The sequence below is a fragment of the Centroberyx affinis genome, unplaced genomic scaffold (assembly GCF_046629955.1).
Source record: "Centroberyx affinis isolate AG114_WGS23_722 - 3 ecotype Tasmania unplaced genomic scaffold, CSIRO-AGI_Caff_v1 ptg006188l_1, whole genome shotgun sequence".
NCBI classification, from domain to species: Eukaryota; Metazoa; Chordata; class Actinopteri; order Beryciformes; family Berycidae; genus Centroberyx; species Centroberyx affinis.
This window is the reverse complement of record NW_027283140.1, coordinates 1-27,500: the sequence shown is the minus strand read 5'-3', so window position 1 is coordinate 27,500 and position 27,500 is coordinate 1. Positions and strand designations below refer to the sequence as shown.

The following is a 27,500-nucleotide window of genomic DNA, read 5'->3' as shown; positions in this document are numbered from 1 at the left end:
TGGGAAGTCCATAGTTAAGTTTTTGAAGCCTGATTTTCAAACACGTTCTGCCTCGTCAACGACACCAAGAGTCATTTGTTTGGTTTGCTAGCTAAGGTTTTGTACAGAAGCCGAGAACAGCCGTGCTTGAAATTATTTTTTTAATTCCGTTATCTCAAGATCACGAGTTAATTATTTCTTTATCTCGAGATAACAAAGCTCGTTTTCTCAAGATAACGGGTTAATTTATCTCGTTATCTTGAGAAAACAAAAGGCCGATTTCTCAAGATAATGAGATAATTTATCACGAGAAAACGACTTTTGTTTTCTCGAGATCACGAGATAATTATGGAGAACTCGAAAATTTGTGTCTGGTTCATTTGATCACACCTGATTCTAGTCCTTCAAGATCACTGTCATGACTGTCGGGGAGGATTCATAACTGAACAGGAAGTCAAGGCATAAATGTGTAGTTTTGTTTGCTGCAGTTATGTTGTTGTCAGTTGTCAAGACGCCATCTCTGCATGCTGGCATGGCTCCTGATCTCTGATAAACATAATAAGTAATAAGAGGAAATGACATTTTGTTTTCTCGTGATAACGGGTTGATTATCTCGTTATCTCGAGATAACAAAGCTTGTTGTCTCGAGATAACGAGATAATTAACTCGTGATCTCGAGATAATGGCATTAAAAAAAATAATTGCAAGCACGGCCGTTCTCGGTGTTAGTAGTTTTGGGTATTTTTATAGTGAATTTTGACTTATAAATGTGTCAATTTGACTGGTCCTCAACCACTGCTGTGAAGGTGAGAAAAATAACATTAACTTCACTAGAGCTCATTCTGTCGGCCAACTTTAAATAAATTAAAGAAAGAAAATCTGTAATGTTACGGCTTGTTTTCGCTAATCACATAGTTAGCCAACAGTTTGCTAATTAGCTTTAATGCTCTGAAATTGCAACGATGTATTTTAGCTGTTAACTGTAGTTGATGGCATAAAGATGAGTTGGCATGCGGATATTTATTTAACGTTACCTGACAGAATAAGATCTTAGTGAACGTAATATTATTAGCTTCCCTTCACAGCAGTGGTCACATCTGAAAAATAAATAGAAGAGTACGAAAATCAATCAAAACACACATGAAAACACCTCAAACCAAATAACAGATTACCGTCTGTGTCGTTGCCGAGGTAGAACGCATTTGAAATTTAGGATTCAAAAACTTAAGTATGGACTTCCCATCCGCTACAATACAAACTGCTGCAGGATTTAGTTTGTAACTTTTCCCTCTTCACAGGTTCCTTGACCTCAGCTAGCCTGTGTCGCTGTTGAACCTGAAGTGCATTTAATAGAACTGAACTCATGAAGACATAAGCTGAAGGTGTTCACCCACCGCCTGGTAAAGGACTGGAACTCTGTGGCTCCTACATTCACCAGTATCCGAGGCAGAAAGGTCAACTTGTTTTTCACCGGCCACATTGTTTGGTGATTTCCAAAAATTTACCAGCCACTTCCGCTTTTTACCGGCCAAACGCTCTAGGTCAGTGATTCTCAACCTTTTTCATATGACGGACCCCTAATTTAGTCCACATTAGAGCCACAGACCCCCATTTGATGAGATTTTGTCTCTCGGATCCAAATCTGAGAATTTTTATTGTCAGATATGATTTTGTCCAGAATCCCATGTAGGTAGAGAGATAACAGTGAAACTATGATAAAAAATAGTAATTTTTCTACATTCTCTAACTGTCTTAACTTCTTGTAAATGAACCCCCTGGAACCCCCTCAAGGACCCCTGGTGGTCCCCGGACCCCACGTTGAGAACCACTGCTCTAGGTGATGGTTCGTTACTAGTGGCTGGTAGAGTAACTTACAGCCAAAATTTACCAACATTTGGCTGCTGGTAATCTTCCACAGAGTCAACATCCATCCTCACAAAAACGTCACCTGAAAACACACATGTGAATTAAAAGCACATGTGCTTTTTGGTGGTTTTCATATGTGATCAATGGTTTTCATGTTGTGACATCACATGACAGTTTGTGAAAATTTCAATTCACATGCGAAAAAAAATTTCACGTTTTCACCTGCCATTACATGTGGCAATATTTGTTTCACATGTGAAAACTTAATTTCACATGCAAAGAGACCATTCACAGATGAAATGTCATTTTCACATGGGAAATGGGAAATTTCCAAAAAGCACGTGCTTCATATTCAAATGTGGGTTTTCACCTATAACTTTTTTCATGAGGGAGGACACAGTGGCTGGTAAATCCCAAATTTTTTCCAGCCAACTTGTAGAATATAACATGACTCCAGGTGATGGTTGGCTCCCTGCAGAGCGGACCGACCAGGCAGAGTCAAACCTCACCAACATGTGGCTGGCAGCTGGTGAGATCCGAATCCTAAATCTCTGAGGAAACCGGTGAAGACGAGTCTCTGCTGCTGACTTTTACACAGACGCCTCTGACGGGAAAGACCTCGGAGGATTTCATGATGGAGGCACTTCGTCCACATTCCCAGCGATGCAGAACTTAAAGAAATGCAGCCGCCGTCGCAGGAAAGCTCCGGAAGAGAAGAGGGATCTCACGGTGAAGGTCCCGACTCCTGATGTAGCCACAACAGTGTTTTATTGATGTGTTTCGGTTGTAGTCGTTTTTTTATTTTATTTGAAATCCAAGTTCTGCGTTAATTGACTGACTTTGGTGTCACTTGGTGCTAGTAGGTAACAATATATTACTATCCTGTGCTCGACTTGCAGTTCAAGGATTCTGTTTTCATTCAAAGCCTCCAACCCAAGTTAAGGGAAATTAAGCTTTTCTTACCGTTGTATTTTGACGGGACGACTCTTTTTTTTTTTTAAAGCTGGTTTGGTTCGTTCCAGCAGCTGCTTGTGAGGTCGATAACTCAGATTTCACTGAGGGTTTCTGGCTTTGAAGGAACAGGGATCTGAGAGCAAACGCTGATACACCGGTGACTTCAACTGTTTATTTTCAGCGACTGCGTTCCTCTTTTTTCCAGTTCTTCTGCTTCCTCGCCTTCTCCCCTCCATGACCACAGCTAGGACAAGTCTGTCTGTTTAGCACTTCGACCGAACCTCAGATAACTGGTCATGAAGAGGAGATACAGTAGTAGCAGCAGTAATACAGTTGTAATAGCAATAGCAGCCATTGTAGAAGTTCCCGCTCATGCACTTATCTTGCATATATCCTGCATCAGTACTGCAGATAATTCTTTCTTGAACGTTATGCATTAGGTCCAAATTTGCAAACTGTCTCTCAACCATCTTCTCAGCAGACAATTCCTTCTGCTGTAACTTCTTCTGGCTGAAAAGAGAACAACTACATATTTTTCCAAACAGTTCCTCTTGGGGAAGGATCCAGACTGCAGCAGGATTTTAGCTGGGACTTCTACAGTGTCTGAACCTGCAGGAACTGAAGTGTGGAAGTCTGCTGGGACGCAGTAGTTGTGTTTTCTACAGTTGACACTGTGTGTACTGACAGTAGGATGTAGCTAGTGAGTGGTATTGCTGTATAGATGTGAGATACCGTCACAATGTTTATTCCATGCATGAAGTACTGTAGTTCAGCTTCCATGTAGAGGTGAGTGTTGTGTATTTACAGCAGCGTGCATCTTTCCCCGTCCGTCCCTACTGATGTAACCAATCATTACTGTAAAGAGCCGGTCTGTCTGCCATCCAGCTTCAGCCGTTTGATTCGTCAGCCTGAAAAAGCACAGCCGATCCTGCCAGCAGATGTTCTACCACTGTTAAGCTAAACTGTCCAAAGATGATACTCAAAGTGTTTTGCCCCTCTTCAGACTGAAGGAATGTCCAGGCCGTTGAAAGCAGAAATGAGAGAGTGATTTACATGTCGGTGCATGAAAGTGCAGCAGGTGGAGGCTCTGGTGGCTGTGAAAGCATTATTCCGTCTATTTTCAATCTGGACCCTGTTTTCCATCGTACCGATCGATTCTGACTAAAACCTGGTCAGTTGTTCCCTACAGAGCAACTTGCTTGCCTGCTCTCCAGTTCAGTCCTAACTGGTCAATGGACGCTCCAAACATCACTCAAAGCTTATCTTTTTCTTTTTCACAAAATTAAACAGGCACAATATTTAAACACTCAAAATACAACTCACAGAAAAATGCTTACAAAAATAAGAATTAGTGACCATAATCTTGAGATTGAAAGAGGGAAACACAAAAAAACATGGCTGCCTAAAGACAAAAGGCTTTGTCAGCATTGTGAACTGCATTAGGTGAACTGAACCGCACTTTCTATTTGAATGTCCAAAATACGTTAAAATTAGAGAAATATACTAGCCCAAAATTTGAAAGTGTAATTTCAAATTTCAAAGCTTGTCTTTTTCAACATATTGACGATCAGCCTGTAATGAAACATGTTGGTAAAAAGATGTGAATGAAAATAATCTAAAGTCAGGCCTGATGCTACCTTGGCCGTTGCTGTAGCACTTTCTTGGTTCCTCCTTGGTTCCTCTGCTGTGGCTGCCCGTCTCACTGTGTAAAGTAGTGCAAAATATATACTGACAGGTCATGGATAAACTGGAAATTAAATATATGCATGTCTCAGTATAGAGTGAACGTCAGTGTGAAGCAAATGTCAATAGTGAAGCAAATGATGAAATCTGGGCCAGAATCGATCGGTATGATGGGAAATAATGGGGAAATATATAGGGTCCATGCCGAAAATGGCCAAAGTTTTAAACTATAAGATAATTCAATCTAGGGCCCTAACAAGTGCCATGTGTCTGTCCATGTCTGTGCAGCGTTGCCATGCCGACAGCTGCATAACAAACTCTGCGTCGATGCCACAAAGAACTGTTTCTGTGTTGAATGTCGCAAATGTGCAGTTAGTAAGTTTACTGCTTTTCTGCGTCAGTCGTGCCTGTAGCCGTAAGACCCCCCCCAACCCCCCCCTCCCCTCCCCCCCACCTGTATTAAACCAGGCCGGTCTGTGGTTTGGTGTCTGTTGGCCTGAAGTCCACGTAGTGCCTCATCGAAACGCTTCTACAACCTCAGTGGTATGACGTTTAAAGTGTGTGTTTGTGTGTGTGTGTGTGTGTGTGTGTGTGTGTGTGTGTGTGTGTGTTTGTTTCCACTCCTGCTGGTGCGGTGGTATGTTAACCTAGACCATGGTGAGCTAACGTGCCTCTAGTTGAGTTCTGTTGTCGATTCGATTTTTTTTTGTTTTTCTCGTTTGCCGTAACTATATTAAGTTTTTACTTGAGGTTTTATTGAAGTTTAATGTTAAACTGAATAGATATGTATATTTTTGCAGACAAAAGCTGTTTTTTTAGTTTGAACTGTAAAGTTTTAACTGTAAATTGCACTAATTGTTTTAAAGATGCTTTTAGGTGTGATGTTCAGGTTATTATGAATGTTGTAATAACTAAATCTAAATATACAGTATATATATATACAGTATATATATGTTTAAATAACTAAATCTAAGGATATGTTAAAAGACAAAATGTAACAAATAAAATGTGTGTTTAATCATAATAAACTAAGAACATCTAAGAACTAAAGCCAGTGTCAGATTTCCTTTATTGTGTGAAGCCAAATTAGTGAAATGAGTACAGATCTGAAGCAGTCTGGTTCCAGTAGAAGATGTGAGGAGGAACCTGGAGTGAAAGTCTGGTTTGGTAAAGCTGAGCAGGTGAACACAGTGAGAACGAGTTCAATCATAACAGGTAGGAGGCTGCAGAGGCTTCAATGAACACAATTTTAGCAAAACAGACCAATTTAGGATTTCCAGTTTGGTGACGTTAAAGGAATATGAAAACTTAAACTCACATTTTCAGCTGTTAATGGCAATTTAATGATGAAACACATCCATCCTAATCTTGACATAATGCTTTTTTCCTGGATTTCATTTTTAAAAAAAATATGTTTTATTGAATTTTTTATTATCCACTTAACAGACAAAGGACAGAAAGGGGTAACAACAATCTGAATGTAACACTGTACAGCTCAGCACAGCCAGCACAGCCAATCAAAGAAAAGAGAAGAGAAAAAAAAGGGAAAACAAAAAGGCACATCTGTCAAACATTGCACATTATTTCGAGTCAGCTATCACAGTATCACCACAACAACCACCGCAGTTGGACCTTAGCATCTCAAATGCTTCATATAAAAGCTCTAGATAGAATGGCAGATACATTCACATTTACATATTCAAGTTAGCTGTCTTGGAGTGTACTGGACAAGTCAGGAGGTCCAGCAGGATATGCTCCATTATTATCCTTCCAACCAGAGATCGTGGGAGCCTTACAGGAAATCCACTGAAGTAATCTGTTTTTCCTTGCACAGTCAGGACATTAAACAGTGTTCTATGATGTAGATTAGTAATGTGCACACTAGGGAGACCAAGGAGAAGTGATACTGGATCCAGTTCAAGCTCAGTTCCTAAAATGTTCTGCATTTCATACAGGACAGTTTCCCAGTATTTTTGTAATTTGGGGCAGGACCAAAGGCAATGTGTAAGGCTGCCAGTATTTGTTTTGCATTTAAGGCACAGTGGGGAGGTGGTGGGCTTACATTTTTCCTGGATTTTCTGTGCAAATTAAGGTTTTCTGAAAAGGTATCATGACTACATAAGGTGGCATCTCACTGTTTGCAGATGATGTCGTCCTTTTGTCTTCATCAGAATGTGATCTCTGTGAACCACAGCGGTCCGGGACGAGGATCAGCTCCTCCTGGTCTGAGAACCTGGTCCTCTCCTGGAAGACGCTTTCCTGACTTCACGTGACTTGGACTCGAGTCACAGCTTTACTTGCTTGAGACTTGACTTGATGCATGAAAAGAAGACTTGAGACTTGACTTGATGCATGGGGAGAAGACTTGAGACTTGACTTGATGCATGAAGAGAAGACTTGAGACTTGACTTGACTTGGGTTCTGGTGACTTGGGACTTGACTCTGACTTGTACTCTGATGACTTGAAAAGGTTTCTAAAGTCTTGACTTGAGATCTTGTGTTTGTGTAAATGACTCAGATTGAAAGTGATGAGATTTGTTCCAGCAGACGACTGAATTTAAATTCTGTTTTCTGAATTTATATGGAATGATTGAATTTATTGAAGTTGAAACTCATGATGCTCTTACCAAGTTTTTATCCTATTAAAACCATATTGCATTGAAAAGTCCTAGATAGTTTTCTTTAAGATATTAAATTGATACTGGTGTGTGTTTCAAGAGAGAGAATGTGTGTGTTGCTCCCAGTATTTCCACCAGTCTGGACTGGGTGCTGCTGTGTCTAACCAGCAGGAGGCAGAAGGTGAACAGGTCAAAACTTACCCTTCACCAAAGATGGTGTCTGTTTGAGAAGATGAATCACTCCACAGTAAAAAAAAACTGCCTCACCTTCTGCTTCTGGTCTGTAAAGTGGGCGTTAATCCTCATCATAACCGTCAACAGCTAGTCATCAGAAAAAAATCAGTGTTATCTCTGGATGTTAAGAAGACTTTGGTCCAAATAAACCTGAAATGCGGCTACAAAAATTTAGTTCATTGCTTCCCTCCCTTGTATAACATTGTTATAGGTAGCAATTCCAAAAAGGGGGTTTGAGGCACTTTGTTTTACATTTAAAAGCCTTTCATTCACATGGCCAACTAGTATTAAAACATACCGACGCCTCAGTTTGACCCTGATGAAGGATCCGCCAAACTGAAACTTGTCGCTATGTTTTTGATACAAAGGAAGGAAACAATTTCCAACACATTTGTAGCCTGTAGTGGAACCTAACCTGAAGACTAACCTGAAGAGACCTGCTCACCTGGTTTTGATGCAGATCCTGCAGCAGCCTTCCCAACTTCCTGCTTTTTCTAAACCTGAAATGTTTAATATTGTTAATGTTTTATATTTAATATCTAACAGATGGCCATATCTCACTAGTTTAACATTAATTTATCCCGGAAGTAGGCTACTATTTAATGTTACTTGTCAACTTCAAACTATGGAGGATGCATCAGATGGTGAATTGGCCAATGAGATCGAAAAGGAAGTCCCAAGATTCATTGCGAGAACGACGCATCACGCCCCAAACAGCACAACAATCTGTAGCTGTAATAGAGAGCAGGTTGAACCAGCTGGGAAAACAACTGCTGTGAGTCTTAATTGCTCAGAAAACGTGGAGCACAGTCCGTCTCAAAATGTCAGAAGCTTCTCTGAGCTCTCCTTCTTCAGAAATGTGAATTCTCTCCAAGATGGCGGCCATACTGATGCGTCAGAAAAAGGACAGGATGTTTTGACAGATTTCTGTCAGTTGGTTTGTGTTGGAATGTGAGAAATCATGTTTGAGGTATAGCTACTGTAACTTTAGCTAGCTCCCTGCTTAGTTAATCTGTTACATGTAATCCTGGATTTATTCACTAAAAAACAACCTGGCAGTTGTGCAGTCATCCCAACATTCTGCCAGGCTTCCTCCATTTTGTCTTTGGAATCATGTGATGATGTTTTGTACAACAGGATGGTGTAGCTTACAATTACAGTCTCCTCCAAGGTCTTGGTGTTCGCCGACATTTTCCCCAAAAACAGACCTAGGACCGCCTCCTCGATTCTGATTGGCTAAACGGATGATGACAAATGCATCCATCCAAGTTTTTGTCCATCGTTTTATACTGGACTCTTTTGTACTTTGCTTGAAGGATGTTTTGTTTGGTTTTACAAATTATAGGAAAGAATTAGAAAATGATTTTTTCTGTGTAATCTCATCATATTGCTGGCCAAGTTTTATATCCATAAATGTAAGGTGTTAAAAACGAAACCCTTTTTTTGTACCTTTAAAAAGGACGCAGAGTCCTACATTAGAACATTATCTACCTCATGCAATAGGAAAGCTGTGAAAACCTTAAATTTGTGCTCCAAATTTAACATCTTAATATAATTTTTACTGCACCATTTTCATTTTGTATTTGTGTCAAGCTTTGTTTGTAACCTCTGACGTTGTATATTTGTATGTCTGTTATTCTTTGTTGTTATATTCTACTGTTCTGTTACTCCATTTATGCTTTTGGATAATTTTGTATATCTGATGCTGTTGATAATAATAAATAAAAAAATAAAACGTTTTTGTCCATCAAAATGGATGGAGATCTGACGGAGACCATCGTCCTGTCCAGACAACAGACGCCTCTTATTGAAAATTAATTCAAAATTACACATAGGGACAGACACAACAGATCAGTGTGTCCAGTCCACCTTTAAAGACAATTTGGGAAGAACATTCTCCTCAAGAACACGTTCTTGGATTTGATAATCCCCTCAGGTGAGGGCATAACCAAGGCTGTGGCGCTTCTTGATGACGTTTGTAGAAATTAAAATTTGGGTAAGAGAGAGAGAGACCTCTTCGTTTTTACCTCCTCTCTGGCTGAACCAACTACGTCACAGGGAATTTCCAGTGGGGAAGGAAGTCAACTTTATGAACAACTGACCAACTTGGTGTCACCTGCTGGCTTTTGTTGCGCGTATCTGGACAAATATCAGTCTGTCTACTCAGAGCTAGTTATTGTCTTGTTATAAACTGTAATAACGCGGTCTTATCGCGTCATGACGTGCTTTAATGTGATTTAGTTCTTGTTCATGGATCCACTGGTTCAGCACGGGCATGGCGAAATGATGTGCAAAAGTCAACTGAGCTGAAGTGGATTGGAGGACTGTCACTGATATTTCATGTTGAGGGGATCCGACTTTTGACCTGACCTAGCTAACTAGGTAAGACAATGCCTGTGTATTGTGTGATTATAAGACAGATAACAGCATTGCTCATTATCATAGCTAACATTAGCGTTACCGTGATCTGTTACAACAATGTGAGTCTTGCCAACTTGCTTTGTTATGCTACTCACTTCCTTATTAGCCAGCTAACTGTTAGCTCCGATACGTTCCGTCCACTCATGTGTGGAGAGACCGTCACACAGAACTCGCTTGCTTATGGCCAAACTTGCACATCTTGTAGAACATGACTTAAGACGTGTTTTTAATCGTAAATTGCTGGTATATTCGGCCCACGGTATAGTTTGGTGAAAGAATATAGTGGGAATAACAGGCGAACTGGTCCTAAAAGTTTACATTTTATTAAACCAAGAGCTGTTCAGTGGGTTTTATACATGCCGAATTGAAGACTGGATCCTAATGACTCTTGTGACTCGTATTAGGGCTTCACTTATTTTCTACCTTGTATGTTCCTTTGCCGATAAGCAAAGAACCATGTAACTGCCAGGTGGAGGTTCGCGTCGCGTTCTCTCCATACAAGAGAACGGAATGTATCGGGGCTAGCTACCTGTTAGCTACTGCTGGTAGCAATTTGCAATGACAAGACTTTCTGTAACGTGTAACAATGAGCAGAAACGTAACTGCTGGCGGTGTTCTCAAATAGCGAGTTGAGAAAACACGTATGTTTACTTGTTGAAGGTTGTTCTAACGAGATAGACAACAAAACACCCCAACAGAGCTAGCTGTTAGCCAGAGAGCTAGCATAACTCAGACAGGCGCGTTCATGTCCAGCCGGTGCTAGTGCGGGAGCGCGCGATGGCAAGCAGCAACAAGTGTCAAGTGATTGTTTCTTAATTATAGTCTAAGCTATTTTTATTGAAGTTGAGTTGCCTCTTGGCAATATCATTAGAGATACAGTGAAGGTTAAAGGAATAGTTCACCCAAAAATGAAAATCCTGTCATCATCTCCTCCCCCTCATGCCAAATGAAACACAGGTGAAATGTGTTAGTCCATATAACACACAGGGAGGCTGCAGCACAACTTGGTAGCAGCCTTCTCCAAAACAACTGAAGTCAATGGGGACCTGTTCTTTAGAGCTCCAAAACAAAAACAGACAAACAATCACACTGTGAATAGAAAGACCTATACACCATTATTTGTTGCAAATCAATCAGCTGTAGTTCAGATTTGCACTAAATGATGGTGTAAATATACTGTAGGTCTTCTTGGAACTCTGAAGAACTGGTCCCCACTGACTCCAGTTGTTTTGGAGAAGGCTGCTATGGAGTTGTGCTGCAGCCTCCCTGTGTGTTATATGGACAAACTTCACCTGAGTTTCAACTGGCATGAGGGGGAGGAGATGATTTTCATTTTTGGGTGAACTATTCCTTTAAAGCAACCTAAAATCACTCTACCGAACTTTTTATTTGCAGAATAGAGTTTATCCAATTTTCAGGCTGAATCTTTGGCATAAATTCACAGTTCACAGCATGGTAACTAGCAGCAAATGGATCTAGGTTATATGGAGCTGGGGTCTTTTAAAGGGAAAAAACAGAAATTAATACTTTTCACAAAGTATTTCAACTGGAGGTCATAGTTTAAGCTCCTTTGATTTACCACTTCATCACTGCTTATTACAACTATAGAACTGAAATGTTCTATATTCATAGTATTCTGTTACATCACAACACGGTAGGAAAATAACCCCCCCCCCCCCCACACACACACACACACACACACACACACACACACAAAAAACCCATCCTGAATCCACAAACTCTTTGTCTATTATTGCTTTTAACATGTCATAAAATAGAACCAAACTCAGATTTTCCTTCTTTCAGTTTAAATATATCTCTCAGCAATAAAAAAAGACAGTATAGAGTGACTTAAGCCAGGACATTCACATAAATGTCGGCAACAATGCGACAGGGACTGCAGAAGATCCCATTTTTAAATGATTACAACCCAGAAACACCCATCGTTCCCATTGGCAAATGTTCTTTACAATAAATGGTCAAATATGAACGGTTAGCTGATGACCGATGTCTGACAAACTATTGAAGTGAATTAGAAAAGTCTTAAATAAACTAAAATGATGTGAAAACATGTTCTTAAAACCATTTGAGCAGGTGGTGAAACACGAGTGGAAAATGTGGCGTGGCCCAAAACATTTTGCCTTGAAATTGATTGAAATTGAAACGTCTGTCTCACTCATTTTTTTCCCCACCCGCATTCCACGAAGACCCGCTCTGCTCTGCCTCTGATTGGCTCTGATCAATCAGAGGCAGAGTAGAGTCTTCGCAGAATGCGGGTGGGGAAAAAAATAACGCTTCCCTGACTGTCACCTATGTGTATGGGGGAGAGGGGGGGGGGTGGCGGAGGGACCGGGGTTGTGGACGGATCCTGCAACAGGACAAACTATTGAAAACATCTGCTTGACAACAAGGGAGCAAGCCCAAATAAGCGGACTTGGCAACTGTGATTACAATCAAATGACAAACACAGCCAATGAGCTGTGTGTATTGTAAAGCGCCATATTGGTAGGAAATGCATGTGACATCATGGGAATACTATGAAAAACTATCTTTTGTGTTGTTGGCAGACACCATGGCTGGAGACGACCACTACCTGGCCGCTCACCACCAGGTAACCTGACATGATAATACATTTGTAAATAATGTATTTTAGCCAATAAAGTGAAACCTTTAGCTTTTAACTTTTGTTAGGAAAAGTGCCTCCACATCATGACTGATGAATTTGTGTTCTCATTGTATGTGTGTGTGTGTGTGTGTGTGTGTGTGTGTTTGTCTTGCAGCTTCTTGACAATATAATGATAGATCCATTATGGGAATTTCAAAATTTTCCCCCGATGTCACAAACCACAGCGCTGCGGACAGGTAAGACTTCATCTTCATCTTCATCTTCATCATGGTAAAGGCCCAATCCCAAACCAGCCTCCACCCACTGCTACTTCACCACCAAGTGTCTCTCCAAATCAGCTGTAATGAAGCGGGGGGGGGGGAATGCACTGAGAAACTGTGGGACGCCCTCGTCACTCCACTGGAAGAGTTGGAAGCAGTCGTCACCATGGCGACCGATAAACCCTTTCAAATTTTACGAGAGGCAAAGATGAGGGGTTCCAGGGGGTCCCCCTCAAATTGATGAGTTATTAAACTTCACCATCATTTCATTTACAAGAAGTTAACACGATAAGAGAATGTAGAAAAATTACTATTTTTTAATCATAGTTTCACTGTTATCTCTCTACCTACATGGGATTCTGGACAAAATCATATCTGACAATAAAAATATTCTCAGATTTGGGTCCAAGAGACACAATATCATCAAATGGGGGTCTGTGACTCTAATGTGGACTAAATTAGGGTCCTTGATATGAAAAAGGTTGAGCATCACTGCATAAACGCATTTACAGGTTTCTCAAGTCAAGCGACCTGAGGGTCAAAGTGATATTCTCCTTTTTTTTTAGTTTTAAACTTCACCACACATTCCGTGATTTTGTTTGAGGCTGTAAAGTCAGCGTGAGGAAAACAAAGGTGTGTGTGTGAGCACGATCAAAATACCTGACCGAGGTAGAAAGACGGAACTTAACATTTGAAAGGTGTTTCCTCCAGTCTCCTGTTGCAGCTGCACTTCCTGCTAACGGATCGCAAGTCTGCATCGATGCAGCAGAGCCGGCCCCGGGCAGGAACGGTTTATGCGCTCGGGGCCACACACGTCTGTGCTCCATCATGGGGCCTCATAATTCAAGGATTTGAATCCTCTGAGTTAGGGCTGGGCGATATATCAATATTATATCGATATCGTGATATGAGACTAGATATCGTCTTAGATTTTGGATATCGTAATATGGTGATATGGCATAAGTGTCTCTTCCTGGTTTTAAAGGCTGCATTACAGTACAGTGATGTCATTTTCTGAACTTACCAGACTGTTCTAGCTGTTCTATTATTTGCCTTTACCCACTTAGTCATTATATCCACATTACTGATGATTATTTATCAAAAATCTCATTGTGTAAATATTTTGTGAAAGCACCAATAGTCATCCAATACAATATTGTCGCAATATCAATATCAAGGTATTTGGTCAAAAATATTGTGATATTTGATTTTGTCCATATCGCCCAGCCCTACTTACAACTGAACATTTAGCCCACTTCATAGAAAATACAGAGATATATATCGTGTATCGCCATTCAGCCTAAAAATACCGAGATATGATTTTTGGTCCATATCGCCCAGCCCTACTCTGAGTGTATAGATCTACTGTTGCAGTGAAATCATACAGGAAAGCAAGTTCTCCAGTTATAGATGGATAGATGGATGGATGGATGGATGGATGGATGAATGGATGGATAGATAGATAGATAGATAGATAGATAGATACTTTATTGATCCCGAAGGAAATTCTGGTGTACAGTAGCTTCCAATGTGTACATTACAAGATAGGAAGTAGGGCTGGGCGATATATCAATATTATATCGATATCGTGATATGAGACTAGATATCTTCTTAGATTTTGGATATCGTAATATCGTGATATGGCATAAGTGTCTTTTCCTGGTTTTAAAGGCTGCATTACAATAAAGTGATGTCATTTTCTGAACTTACCAGACTGTTCTAAAACAAGGAAGGAAACCCTGTCTTTGCATTTTATTTTGATCACAGTCTTGTTTTAATGAAAGTGCTTGTGACATCTCACATGTGGCTTTGACTTACAACTGAACATTTAGCCCACTTCGTAGAAAATACCGAGATATATATCGTGTATCGCCATTCAGCCTAAAAATACAGAGATATGATTTTTGGTCCATATCGCCCAGCCCTAATAGGAAGGTACAAATAAAAAATTCTGAAAAAGCACGATAAGAGACTAAAAACAAATGGGAATAAACAAAGATAAAAACCAGTCCTGGCAGAGACTGGGAAAGAAAGAAAGAAAGAAAGAAAGAAAGAAAGAAAGAAAGAAAGAAAGAAAGAGTTATCAATATAATAATGAACAGGCATAGAAAGTAGGCTATAATATTGTTGCTGAATGATACTTATGAAACTGAATTACATTTAGGTTACCCAGGTTTGAACTCTATACGCACACGTCCGTGCACACAGGCTTACAGTTAACTAGCTAACCTTGCATGATATTTTTTTTTTCTCTTGATAGATTACACTGTACTGCACAAGACAGTTGTCAGCAATTGTATCCCTCTGAGTACGCTTGGAATATTTTTCAGACTATAACAAGTTTTTGAATGCCTAATTAAAAAGTCTATTCCTGGGTTGCATTACTGAGATCAGCTGGTTAGACTCCTTCACACCACCAGTTCTACTTTACTACTTCATTACTTTGGTATGAAAGGGGCTGTACAGTTTCATTCCATATGTGATGACTGCTGTAAGCAAGGAAATTTGTTTTATCAGCTGTGCATGTGTAATGTTTAGTGTTATAGGGCCACAAATTTCTTGTTTAGGGTCACCAAAACCCTGGGGCCGGCCCTGCGATGCAGACTTGCTGTCAGAGGGTTTTACAGTCCACTTAACACTCCCCGCTAATCGGTTTGGGACGGATCTTAATATGGAGAACGCTCTATGTGAACGCACAGAAAGAGGGGGAGTGGAGAGGGCGAGGGGGGGAGGGGCTGGTTTGGGATCGTGCCAAAAAGTCTGAGACACTGGAGGTCAAACCTGGACTTCAGGGGCCGGATTCACCAATGTGTTCTTAAGATAGATCTTAAGAAATGACATAAGAGGAAATTTTAGGAAGTTCTTAAGAAGGCTCTTAAGTGCAATTCCTCAATATTTTCTTAGTAACAGTCTCATTTCTTACAAATTTCTTTAATTTTCCAACTTAAGAACTTCTCAAAATAGGGCCTGAATTAATTCTGGTTAATAAACTTTAGGCTTACTGCCATTGAGGCTAGGAGACAAGGCTAGGAGTCTAGGAGACAAGGCTAGGAGGCTTCCAGGGAGGAGGAGGTGCTTCCATCTACAAAACAATTGGGGAAAAACCTATTTAGTGCAACTAGAGCAAAGATTTAAACATTGGTTGCTGTTGGTAACTGTAAAATTTGCAGCTTATTTCCAACAGACATGAGACAGAGGCCTACCTGGCCCTACACCAAATAAAGCTTTACAATAAATGTTCATCTTAATGTTAGGTGTAGGGGAACCTATGAAGACTTTGAACTATAACCTACTTGTCTAAAATGTGTTTAAATATATGATATTAGAGGCTTACCTTTTCACTGTAGGAGTTTTAAGACAGGTGAAGGGCCGTCTGAAAGTTAAGAAAAAAATCAAGAACAAATTTGAGAACTTTCATTTCAAGAATACCATTTATTCCTAAGTTTTTTCTTTGGAAGAAACATAAGAAGAAAGTTAAGAAAATATATAAGAACTGTTTTTGAGAATAGCATTTTTTCCTACTTTTTTTTCTTAAGACTAAAGTTAAGAAAAAAATGGCACTTGACAACATTTTTTTTCTTAAGAGGGTTTTGTGAATCCGGCCCCAGATCTCTACAGACAGTACGGTTAGGATCGTCTGTTCCCCAGCTGACACACCAGTCACATCCTCTCACTGAGATTTATAAAGCATCCTGATGTTGTATTGAAGGGTTTCATGCTTCTCTATGGGTTGAGAAAGTTCTCCGGCCGCTCAGGCTTCTGAAACCGCTTCAAAACCCACTGGATGAAGTCAACAATGCATCATCATCATCACTCTGAAAACAAGGCTGGTTTTCTTGGTTTCTGGAAAGTTGATATTTTGGAGTTACAAGGTTTTCACCTGACCAGTGACGGGTCCGCAGCCTCTGTCCTTCATTACTGCAGAGCTGCCTCGGACCGGGCGATAATTCAATATTAGTGTTTATGGTCTTTCATTGGAATCATATGGTGATGATGTGGTGATGTTTGGGAAATCATGACACACACTTCTACTGTTTGAACTGATGACAAGAAGCACATTTTGTTTAAAAACTCTGACAAAACGAGGTATGGAGTATTATTTGAACGTTTCAGTTTAGTTTGACATCACACCTAACATTACCATTCAGTTCAATGGGATGAACATGAATCTGATTATTTAACATGTGATTTTCAGACGTGAGCCATGTCATGATATACATCGATACTGAAAAAAAGCCTTATGATTATCGTGATATTTACTTCATATCGCCCAGCTCTAGAGCAGAATTGTGTGTGACGATCTCCCAAAATCACCATATCACCATATCAACACCATATGATTCCACTGAAAGAAGTTAAATGATAATATTAAAGGTCCCATTCAAAGCTGTGTGTGTGGTGTCATGAACCAAAAACACTCTCAATCTATTTCTCCACGTTCATTTTCCAGCATCTCTCTGAGCCTTACCAAGAACAGGCTGTTTCTGTCTCCGTGTCTTTAAGGCTCATTAATATTAACGACCCCTCCGTTCCGATCGGCTAACCGTTTCCAGAGTGAAACGTGAGACGCCGCGGCCCGGCGGCTACAGGTAGGGAAAACTCTCCGGTAATAAACGACGACAACCGCTCAACCGCTTTGAAAAAAACACTTTGTTAGTCTATTATTTCTTACAAAAATGCTAATGAGCGAACCTTTGTGACGCCACAAAGTTACGGAAGTCCAAACGGCTCGTTTAGAGGCTCGCTGCACTAATATGGATTGTGTGGATTTAGTTTTGATACTTTCACCATGTTTAGATAGACCATCCAACTCCTTTATCATCACAGAGGAGAGGGGAGTCCCGATACACAGTGAACCAGTAAGATCACACGTAGCCTCATTTACATTACTCATTACCACAAAAGAGTAATCTAAGTACTCCAAAGCATTACAGAGTAATGTGTTAGTCTGCTCTCCAGGTAACCAACCACCATTTACAGTCCTGTTCTACTGTAAACATCTAGCTGGCTGTTAAATAGTAAAAATAACAAATGAAGTGGTCAGCACTCACAGATCAGTGTATATCACTTCTTCAATGATGCACAGCAGCAAAAAAAACGTGTTTCAGCCCCAGGCTTTCCTCAGCGTTACTGAAACAATAATAATAATAATTTAAACAGCAGCCAGGAACCTGCTGGTGATTACAACCAGCTGATACAAATCATCCAAACAGGCATCATAAAAAAAGTACTGATAATAAAAATAAGAACATTTGAGACAATTTAAGCCATCAGAGGAGATATATCATATTATGTGATTACAACAACCAGATAGTGACCGATTCATTTGTTATTTTTGTGATTTTTGGGTCGGCACCCGTTACACTCTAAAGACTGTGTTGTTAAATAGTGTCTGTTGTGTTTTGGGCTGAAGCAGCTGCTCTGTCCTGTTCAGCCTCGCAGGAAAAAAACTCTGAACTGAGCAAACTGCACTTTCTCTTTTTGGAAAACAAACCTGTGAAAGCACCACGCTGCTCGCTCCCCTCGCTCCCATCTGAGGAGCGTAAAGTGAAACAGGAGTTTCGTGGCGTCACAGTATCGCTACGCTGCGGTGAGTTTGGGACTCGAGTCCACGGCGTCTTTCCACTCTCACTTCTCTGTTGCTCTCCTGAAGGCTTCTGGGTAAAGTAAAGATAGAACGGTAGTTTTAGATGAGGTGGGTGGTTCTGGGTGTGAGCTCAGAGGGAAGCTAGTGTGTGTGTGTGTGTGTGTGGGATGAGGGGAAAATTATCTAATTTTACATTTACATGTTAGTCATTTCTGTGAGTCTCTGATCCATCAACAGTAGAATGAGCTGTAATTCTTGGATCATCAGCATGACAAGCAACCAGCAGTAAGGAGGTCAAGGGTCAGAGGTCACATGTGTAGGGCCAGCAGAGTTTTTGAGAGAAAGGGAGAGGAAATAAAAAATCTCTGCACCACCAAAACGTCATCAAACGTCCAGGCTTCATTTTGTTCTGCTCGGCTTTCCAAGCATGAGGAACTGCTGGCTATCAGATGTCAACATCCGCGTTCTCATACCCATAATCCCTTGTGTTTTGGGGTGGTTTCCTGCAGTCGGTTGGATTAATGAACCGCAGCGCAGTTCTCTTGTTAGAGGACTGAGACTCTCTGCGCCGTTATTTTTGTGCCACCACAGTTCAAAGGTCATTGTTCTCACCTGGACAAACCAACTGAACTGAAGGAGGAAACACTGCAGAGATTTAATAAACTGCCTGAGGTGAAAACACACACATGCTCAGTTTGTGCCGTTTTGATTCAGTTCCCTGCTGTCCCACAGAGCCAGAGAGCATTAAGTGAGTGAGAAATTAAATTGGGGAAAATGCCTTCAAATTGTTGTTGGTACAAAGGTGGACTTCATTTAATTGAGAAACATTCATGAGGAGGATTTTTGCTGTGGTGAAATGTAAACCTGCTCATGCTGTTTGACCTTTAAAACACACGCAGAGTAGCTGCTGAGGCTCTGCCAGACTGCTGCAGGGAGCAGAGCAGAGGTGGGGACCCGAGTCACATGACTTGGACTCGAGTCAGACTTAAGTCACACTTTCAACTGCTTGAGACTTGAAGAGAAGACTTGAGACTTGACTTGGGTTCTGGTGACTTGGGACTTGACTCTGACTTGTACTCTGATGACTTGAAAAGGTTTCTAAAGTCTTGACTTGAGATCTTGTGTTTGTGTAAATGACTTAGATTGAAAGTGATGAGATTTGTTCCAGCAGACGACTGAATTTAAATTCTGTTTTAAAAAAATTTGTATGGAATGATTGAATTTATTGAAGTTGAAACTGATTATAGAAATCAAACTCATGATGCTCTTACCAAGTTTTTTTTTATTAAAATGACTAAAAACAACTGACTTGACTTGCTGTTTAGATTTGAGACTTGACATTAATGACATGGACTTGACTTGGTAATCTACATTTCAACCTGAGACTTTATTTGAGACTTGTGCCTCAAGACTTGAGACTGACTTGGGACTCGAGCGAAGTTGACTTGGTCACACCTCTGTAACAGAGGAAACACTGGTGCACACTCAGAGCCACGGTGCAGTCTGTACCCTCTGATGTCGACTTTCCCGTCTCAACCCGCATCAGAAGAGCAGAGCGTCAGAACATGAAAACCACGTGGATCCAAGTAGTTTCTGAAATGACTAAATTTACCACTCGCTGTCAGTATTTTAGCAGCCAACTAGATGTTTAGATTAGAATAGGACTCTAGGCTCCAAGCGGGTCTGATAGCTTTCTTAACATTATTGGCTAGCCGTCTAATACTAATGAGAGGGAAATCACCAACACCGCCTTCTCACACTCTGTGGTTAAAAGAAATTTTCAATAATTTACAGCTTGAAAAAATCCGATATACATTGAAAGGCTCTTCCAAGAAATTTAAAAAGATGTGGGGGCCTTTCTTTGCCTATGCAGAGAAAATTACCTTCCCAGTTATCCCTGAATAGAATCCCAATTTATTTTATTTACTTATTATTTTTATTTATTTATTCTTATTCTGACCTGATGGGTGAGGTTATTATGTTTACTGTAATATGTGAAATATGACCAAGCTGACTGTTAGTGTTGTGTTTTCTTTGTAGTTGCTATGTATTCTATGTTGTTGTTTTTTTCTACTGTACTACAATACTATGACACTGTCACTCACAAGCGCTTTAACATTATTGTCAATTTGTGTATAAAAAATCAATAAACAAAGTTAATAAAAAAAAAGAATAGGACTCTAAGTTAGGGCTGGGCAGGATACCGAAAATTTACCGAAACTGACACTATGAATCTTTAACCAACCTAATAGACTCTTTTCACCAACATGGCCGTTGTACTTCTGCCTCGTCATTGTAGGGGATCAGATCTCTCCATTGCCAGTAATGTTAAGAAGCCAACTTTCTGTCTCCTCCGCCTCTGACTGTGATCACTGATGTAGTGTTTCAACATGTAGAACACAATACAGCTGCTGTCACTGACAGATGTTTCTGTTTCTGTTGCTGGAGTTCGGGTTAGAATGTAATATTTTTGCATCAAGGTAAAAATAGAAACAAATGATCGCTTAATTTATCGATACAAAGGTAAATGTGACAATATATCATGATATGGATGTCAGGTGATATCGCTCAGCTGTACTTTAAAGCACTGATTTTCAACGTTTTTCATATCAAGGACCCTAATTTAGTCCACATTAGAGCCACGGACCCCCATTTGATGAGATTTTTATTTTTTTTTATTGTCAGATATGATTTTGTCCAAAATTCCATGACTATCTGTATAATCTGAGAGATAACAGAGAAACTATGATCAAAACAGTCATCCTTCTACATTCTCTAATTGTGTTAACCTTTTGTAAATGAAGTAATGGTGAAGTTTAACAATTCATCAGTTTGCTTGGGACCCTCTGGAACCCCCTGAAAGACCCCTGCTGGTCCCCGGACCCGGGTCCGGTTCCGGTTCCTCTATATAACTCCTCTCTTCCTCCTGTAGCTGTTGGGCCCACAGACAGTATTGTCTGTAGCTGTTGGACCCACAGACAGTATTGTCTGTAGCTGTTGGGCCCACAGACAGTATTGTCTGTAGCTGTTGGACCCACAGACAGTCTTGTCTCCAGTCAGCTGTCAGTTGAAGCTCTGCTGCCTCTTGCTGCAACAAAGAGTCCAAACTGTTTGTCAGAATATTCCAGAAAAGCCGTGAAAACGATACGGAGAGCGACCGACGTATTTCTCTCCGCGGCCCGGAAAGCGGCGGCACCGACCGTTTCCCCTCGGCGGATCGTCTTCTACCGAACTCTACTGTTTACGATCCGACCCGACCGTCCGGAACCGGATCACTCCGCCAGGAACCGCCTTTCACCCCACAGCTCTGTGCTGCGGCAGAGAAAAATAGTTCTGTGATTTCCTGATTAGTGAATGTGTGAGTAATACTGAGAATACTGACTCTGGAGCCAATATTGTCTGTGGGTCCAAGTACTACAGGTATGGATGAGGCTAATTATATATAGGTCCAAAATCACAGAACATATCATGTAAAGCAGGACTGCCCTCTCCTCTGTGGTGATAAAGGAGTTGGATGGTCTATCTAAACATGGTGAAAGTATCAAAACTAAATCCACACAATCCATATTAGTGCAGCGAGCCTCTAAACGAGTCGTTTGGACTTCCGTAACTTTGTGGCGTCACAAAGGTTCGCTCATTAGCATTTTTGTAAGAAATAACAGACTAACAAAGTGTTTTTTTCAAAGCGGTTGAGCGGTTGTCGTTGTTTATTACCGGAGAGTTTTCCCTACCTGTAGCCGCCGGGCCGCGGTGTCAAGGTAAACTAAGTCAAATATCTAGTTTTATCATTTATTCATTATGTTCTGATTTACCTTTCACCTATATTATGGACAAAGAGACCCTAGTAGAGACATTTAAGTGAAACCAGATGTTGAGGCTCTGTTTTGAAGGTGTCCTGTAACATGACTGCATGTCTGACAAACACATGTGGTAGACGCATGATCAGGGGATGCCCTCTCTCATTGCTTTGTGCCAATTGGTTGAAAGTATTTAAGAAAATATGTATTGACCAACCACAGATCATTTCTTTGTCTCTTAGAAAATTATATAAGATCAAGTATTCTGTTTTGTAGTTGAGACATACTGATGTAAGCTTTGGGTGTGATCTTATGTCTCCTTATTATTGACTCAATAATAATCTCATTAATCTTCAAAATCAGTAAGTGGCTTGTGTCTTTACTTTGTGTATGAGTCCAGTGCTTTTGACAGATTTCCACGACAGCGGCGTCTCACGTTTCACTCTGGAAACGGTTAGCCGATCGGAACGGAGGGGTCGTTAATATTAATGAGCCTTAAAGACACGGAGACAGAAACGGCCTGTTCTTGGTAAGGCTCAGAGAGATGCTGGAAAATGAACGTTTAAAAATAGATTGAGAGTGTTTTTGGTTCATGACACCACACACACAGCTTTGAATGGACAGAAAGACACAAAGTAAAACTCTAGACAGTAGAATATGGACCTTTAAATGATGGCTGGTTCCCTGGAGAGTAGAGAACCAGACACTGAATTTATCAGCAGCTGTCTGCTGGTCTCTTCCAGTCTGGAGACAGGTGGACAGACCTGCAACCTGAAGACAGACTGACAGCTTTTTCATCCTAAATGATTAAATGTCATCAGGAGTATATGAATATGAATATCGGCTGAATATTGGCTTCGTTGCGCAGTGAGTTATTTGGATTGATGTGGGAGGAAGTGGCTGCATGCAGGCAGGAAGTTCGGGTAGACGGCAGGAAGCAGGAAGCTGCAGCTGACAGACGATGCAGCGGCGTCACGCCCAGCAGAACCGATCTGCTGTTGGTGACTCTGCTGACTGCTGGGTGGACCGGCAGTTCACCACAGTTAAAGGTTACTGGAGGAGGAGGAGGGGGGGGGGGGGGGTTCTTTATTTCTCTGTTCAGTTGTTCAGTTGTGTGTGTGTGTCTATGTTAGGATTGTCAAAAGTATCGATACTTCGATAAGTATCGATACGAAAATTTGAAACGGATACAATACTCATCTGCAACAGTATCGATACCAGCAGTGCTTTCTGTTAATGAAAAATCAAACATATTATTTCTCTGCCTCCACTAGCCACACACACACACACACACACACACACACACACACACACACACACACACACACACACACACACACACGCATACACACACACACACACACACACACACACACACACACACACACACACACACACACACACACACACACACACACACACAGCAGTCAGCTGGTTGTTGCCTCAGTCAAACCATGTGACAGAGCGGTGGTGATGAAAGGGAGGGAACACGTCAAACTAGGTGAAGAACCTTAAGGACCGACACACCAGTCTATATAAAGAATTTGGAGAGGTTAGCGAAAGCTCCCGTTTCAACATCACTGAAGCGTTAAACATTTATCATAAACGTTAACGTACCCTGCACATCATCCGATTTAGTTTAGCAAACCAAACGTTAGCTTCAGAGCTAGCTAACGTTATCACCTAGGGTCGCCAGATGGCCGGACTGTCCGGTTTTCAGATGCGTGGTCCAGGCCCGCTGAAATGTCCGATTAAAATCATTCTGTCAATAATAATCCACTAACTCTAGCCCTGCTGATGTTTCCCTATCATTGGTGGGTATCTGTTGCTTCAACAAGCTAAAAGCGTTCTGATAGGCTGATGACTAGAGCAGCCTGGGTAATCTGTTTTGAATGAGTTTTATCGGGCTGACGTTATGGAGAAGCGTGCGTCCGTCTGTCTCGTTTGCACCGGGGTTTCCCCCTGGCTGTGTTGTCGGATTTTAAGGGACTAGTTTGGGTCTCTGTAAGCTCAGTTGCTTAAAGTCTGTGCTGCAGAGGCCAGGAGGCAATATGATGTTTCACATGCTTGTGCAGTATGAGCTCACTCCCCTTAATAAAAAAGAGCAAATCATGATGGCGATCGACACCTGTCAATCAAAAATGTGTTGTTTGATCTCAGACAACTTTCAAATATTGTTTTCATGTTCGAATTATATTTGAACATGAAAACAATATTTAAAAAAAAAAGATTGAAAATTCCCCCCGCCCCCCCCTGGTATCGAAAATGGTATCGCATATCGATATTTTCCTGGGTATTGTCTCGAGGTTAGAAATTCTAGTATCGTGACAACCTTAGTCTATGTAGGCTATATTTTAGCTGCATTTGTATTGGCAATTCACTTTGCGAAGTCAGTATCTTACTCTGTTAACTATCAGCAGTGTCCGAAAGTCACTTTTCCCTCACCTGCTGAGGGACGACAAACTAAAACAAATTACCTGCTGTCACCCGGCCTTTTTTCAGGACTAGTTTGTGTCGATAATCAGGTGCTGTGTGACACACTCAGTGCAGATTTAGAGTTTTCGTTTAAAACTTGCTCACTCACTTGATCTCACTTCATCTTGAAGTTGAGTTTCAACTGATGTGAGACGAGTTAACATCCAGGAAGTTTAGACGCCACCGCTTTCGGATTCGTCAGGGTCCGTTCAGCCAATTCGTTCCTACTGGGTTTTTTTATTCAAGAAAGCCTGGTGGAGCGTTGGGAGGACTGGAGGTTTTCCAGCTCAGCAGAGTCTGTTTCTTCTTGTTTCTGTCGAGCAGCTCCGTTATGAGCAAAGCTTCCTGTTCTTCTGCCTCGCCGCCATGTTGACGCTCAGAACAAACCAACACACACACATCTATCATCCATACTGCTGTCTGTTTTCTGATGGGTCAGTGTGGCCGCCTCAGCCTCTCAGGCACTGTTCCTGGATCAGCAGGGTCCATGTGTTGCTGCCTGGTCTGTCTCCATCCCATGATGACTGAAACAGAAAATCAAACGCTTCCATCTTCCTCTCTCCTCGGTGCTTATTTCTCTTATTTCCCTCACACTTCTCTATCATCCCCGGTCATCCTGGGGTCACAGGAGTATTTGCTCTAGGGCTGAACAATTACTCGAAATTTTATCGAAATCGCAATACGGCCTACTGCAATTTTCAGATCGCAGGAGGCGCAATATTTGTTAAAGGTGAAATGTGTCAAAATATCATTTTAAATTAAATATTGTGGTGCTGCAGAGATGTCCTGGCCTACACATCATATTCTACAGACTTAAGAAAACATCTTTGTTTGGCACAGATCCCCGCAGAAATAGACGTTTTTCAATGAAAATGAGAATAATGATGTAAAAATTATCATTCCCTCTAATATCGCAAATCATATCATAATTGCAATATCAGTCAAAATAATCGCCATTAGATATTTTTTCAAAATCGTTCAGCCCTACTTTGTTACATCTATTATCTGGGTGTTTTTCGCTATTGGTTATAATGTTGGTGATGTAAGAATTGAAGTTTATTCTACTGTGGACTCTACTGGAAGTCTCTGTGGATGACAGCGTCACATAAATGACAAGAATGTGAAAATGCAGAAATGATGGTTATGAATTGAGTTTTAGTGCGGATGTGTCGTCACTTTACCAGTTTAGATCTCTTTATGGTTTCACACCCGACTTTTCACAGTTGTGAATTCAGTGACGATCACTTCCTCAAAAAAATCCCAATTTTCTGTTTTGAGCAGCAGGATGCAACGGCAGAGAAAAGAAGCTCTCACCTCGTGTCAGATTTGTTTCTGTAGGCGGTTTGTCACAAAGTGCTTTACAGAAAACAAAGGGAACAAATAGAGACCGACCATCAACAGCTTGTCTCTCCAGTTTAATACGACACAACTTTATACATCTCACATGGGGCAATTTAAAGTACAAACAATCAGTACAAACAAACGTGGAACACACACATCAAATCAAACGAAACTCTGTGTTTTTGCATGTTTGTGCATATTTTTGCAGTGCTGCTCACTTCCACAGGAAATCTGAACTGTGTGTGAAAGTTCATGCTGAGTTTTTGTCTCTTTGTTCCAGCAGACGGACCGTACCTGATGATCAGCGAGCAGCCGAAGCAGGTAAACTCACCTGTCCCAGACCAGGGTCGATATGAGAAAATATGAGATCGAGACTTTAATGCAGCCTGTTGAATAAATCACTTCCTAAAGCTTGACACCAGATTCTGTCGTTACAGTACTTCTGCTTACAAGCAGAATATTCAGAATCACTGTATTCAAGTACAATAAAAGTACATGAATCTTGGTGATATTTGTATGGAGACACAGTAGTACAGTACATACTGACACACATGGTACAGCACAACAAGACCACTATCTACTGAGTATGATTGTGTGTTTTAGTGTATCAGTGTATTTATATACAGTATTAATATATAGTGTTATAGTGTATTTATAAATGGTAAATATATGTGCAGTGTTGCAGGGTATTTATATATTGTGTTAGTGTAATATATAGTGTATATTAATAATAATAATAATAATAATAATAACTTTATTTGTATAGCACTTTTCTAAAAACAATGTTTACAAAGTGCTTTACATACAATAAAACCCAAGGAGACAGTAATGTAAAACTCCACAATTAAATAGAGCTGAATAATACAAATAAATAAAAAATAATAATAAAAATAGGAATAAAAGGACATACAAGAGATAAACAGATACAACTAAAAACAAACAGAGATACCATTAAAAACAGATGGAACTTTACATAGAAGTGTGTGCCTAACCACAAGAAAGCAATACACTGGAGATACAGGTACAGGTACAGGTACACTACCGTTCAGGAGTCCAGAACCACCAAGAAATCTCCAAGCCCCCGAGAGAAACCGATACCCCAGTCCACCAGGGCAGCACCAGACTGATCAAAGAACACAGCCGAGACACTGAGAGCGCCACAAACACAAACCACCACCTCCACTACAAACAACTGCTCCACCCCCCAAACCCCCCAAACCCCAAAACCCCCCGCCCATCAGAGAATCCCCCATGTGCAGCAGTGACAGCCCTGCACACCCCACGCACTACATATATATATATATATATGTGTAGTGTTATAGGGTATTAGTGCATTTATATACAGTATATATGTACTGTTATAGTGTATTTATATATAATCTATATATTATGCAGTGTTGCAGTGTATTTATATGTAGTATATATGCAGTGCTATAGTGTAGTTTTATATATTATGTAGTATTTATATATATTTAGGGTAACACTTTACAATAAGGGTGCATTAATTAAGGGTTAGTTAATGCTTAATAAGCATTAACTAACCCTTAACTAATGTGTCTGGTAATCATTTACTAATGGTGTTCATGTTAACTAAGGTATTAATTTATACATTATTTAAGTCATCTTTATAAACTATTAAATAATGTATAAATTAGTTAA

At 40.6% G+C, this 27,500-nt stretch overlaps 1 protein-coding gene and 1 long non-coding RNA gene across 2 annotated transcripts in view; both read left to right on the top strand.

The window, feature by feature from the left end:
* The window catches only part of LOC139638199 (diacylglycerol kinase theta), a 30,602-nt gene extending 30,055 nt beyond the window's left edge, over nt 1–547 (top strand). The window contains exon 23 of the mRNA XM_071512244.1: nt 1–547. This exon is cut by the window's left edge and continues 1,083 nt beyond it. The gene's annotated coding sequence lies outside the window, so the exon portion shown is untranslated.
* Nucleotides 548–9,431: 8,884 nt separating this feature from the next.
* LOC139638198 (uncharacterized) lies at nt 9,432–26,254 on the top strand. Its single transcript, XR_011694762.1, has 4 exons — nt 9,432–9,716; nt 12,323–12,366; nt 12,536–12,617; nt 26,122–26,254. It is a non-coding gene; the product is annotated as an uncharacterized lncRNA (long non-coding RNA).
* Nucleotides 26,255–27,500: the final 1,246 nt, after the last annotated feature.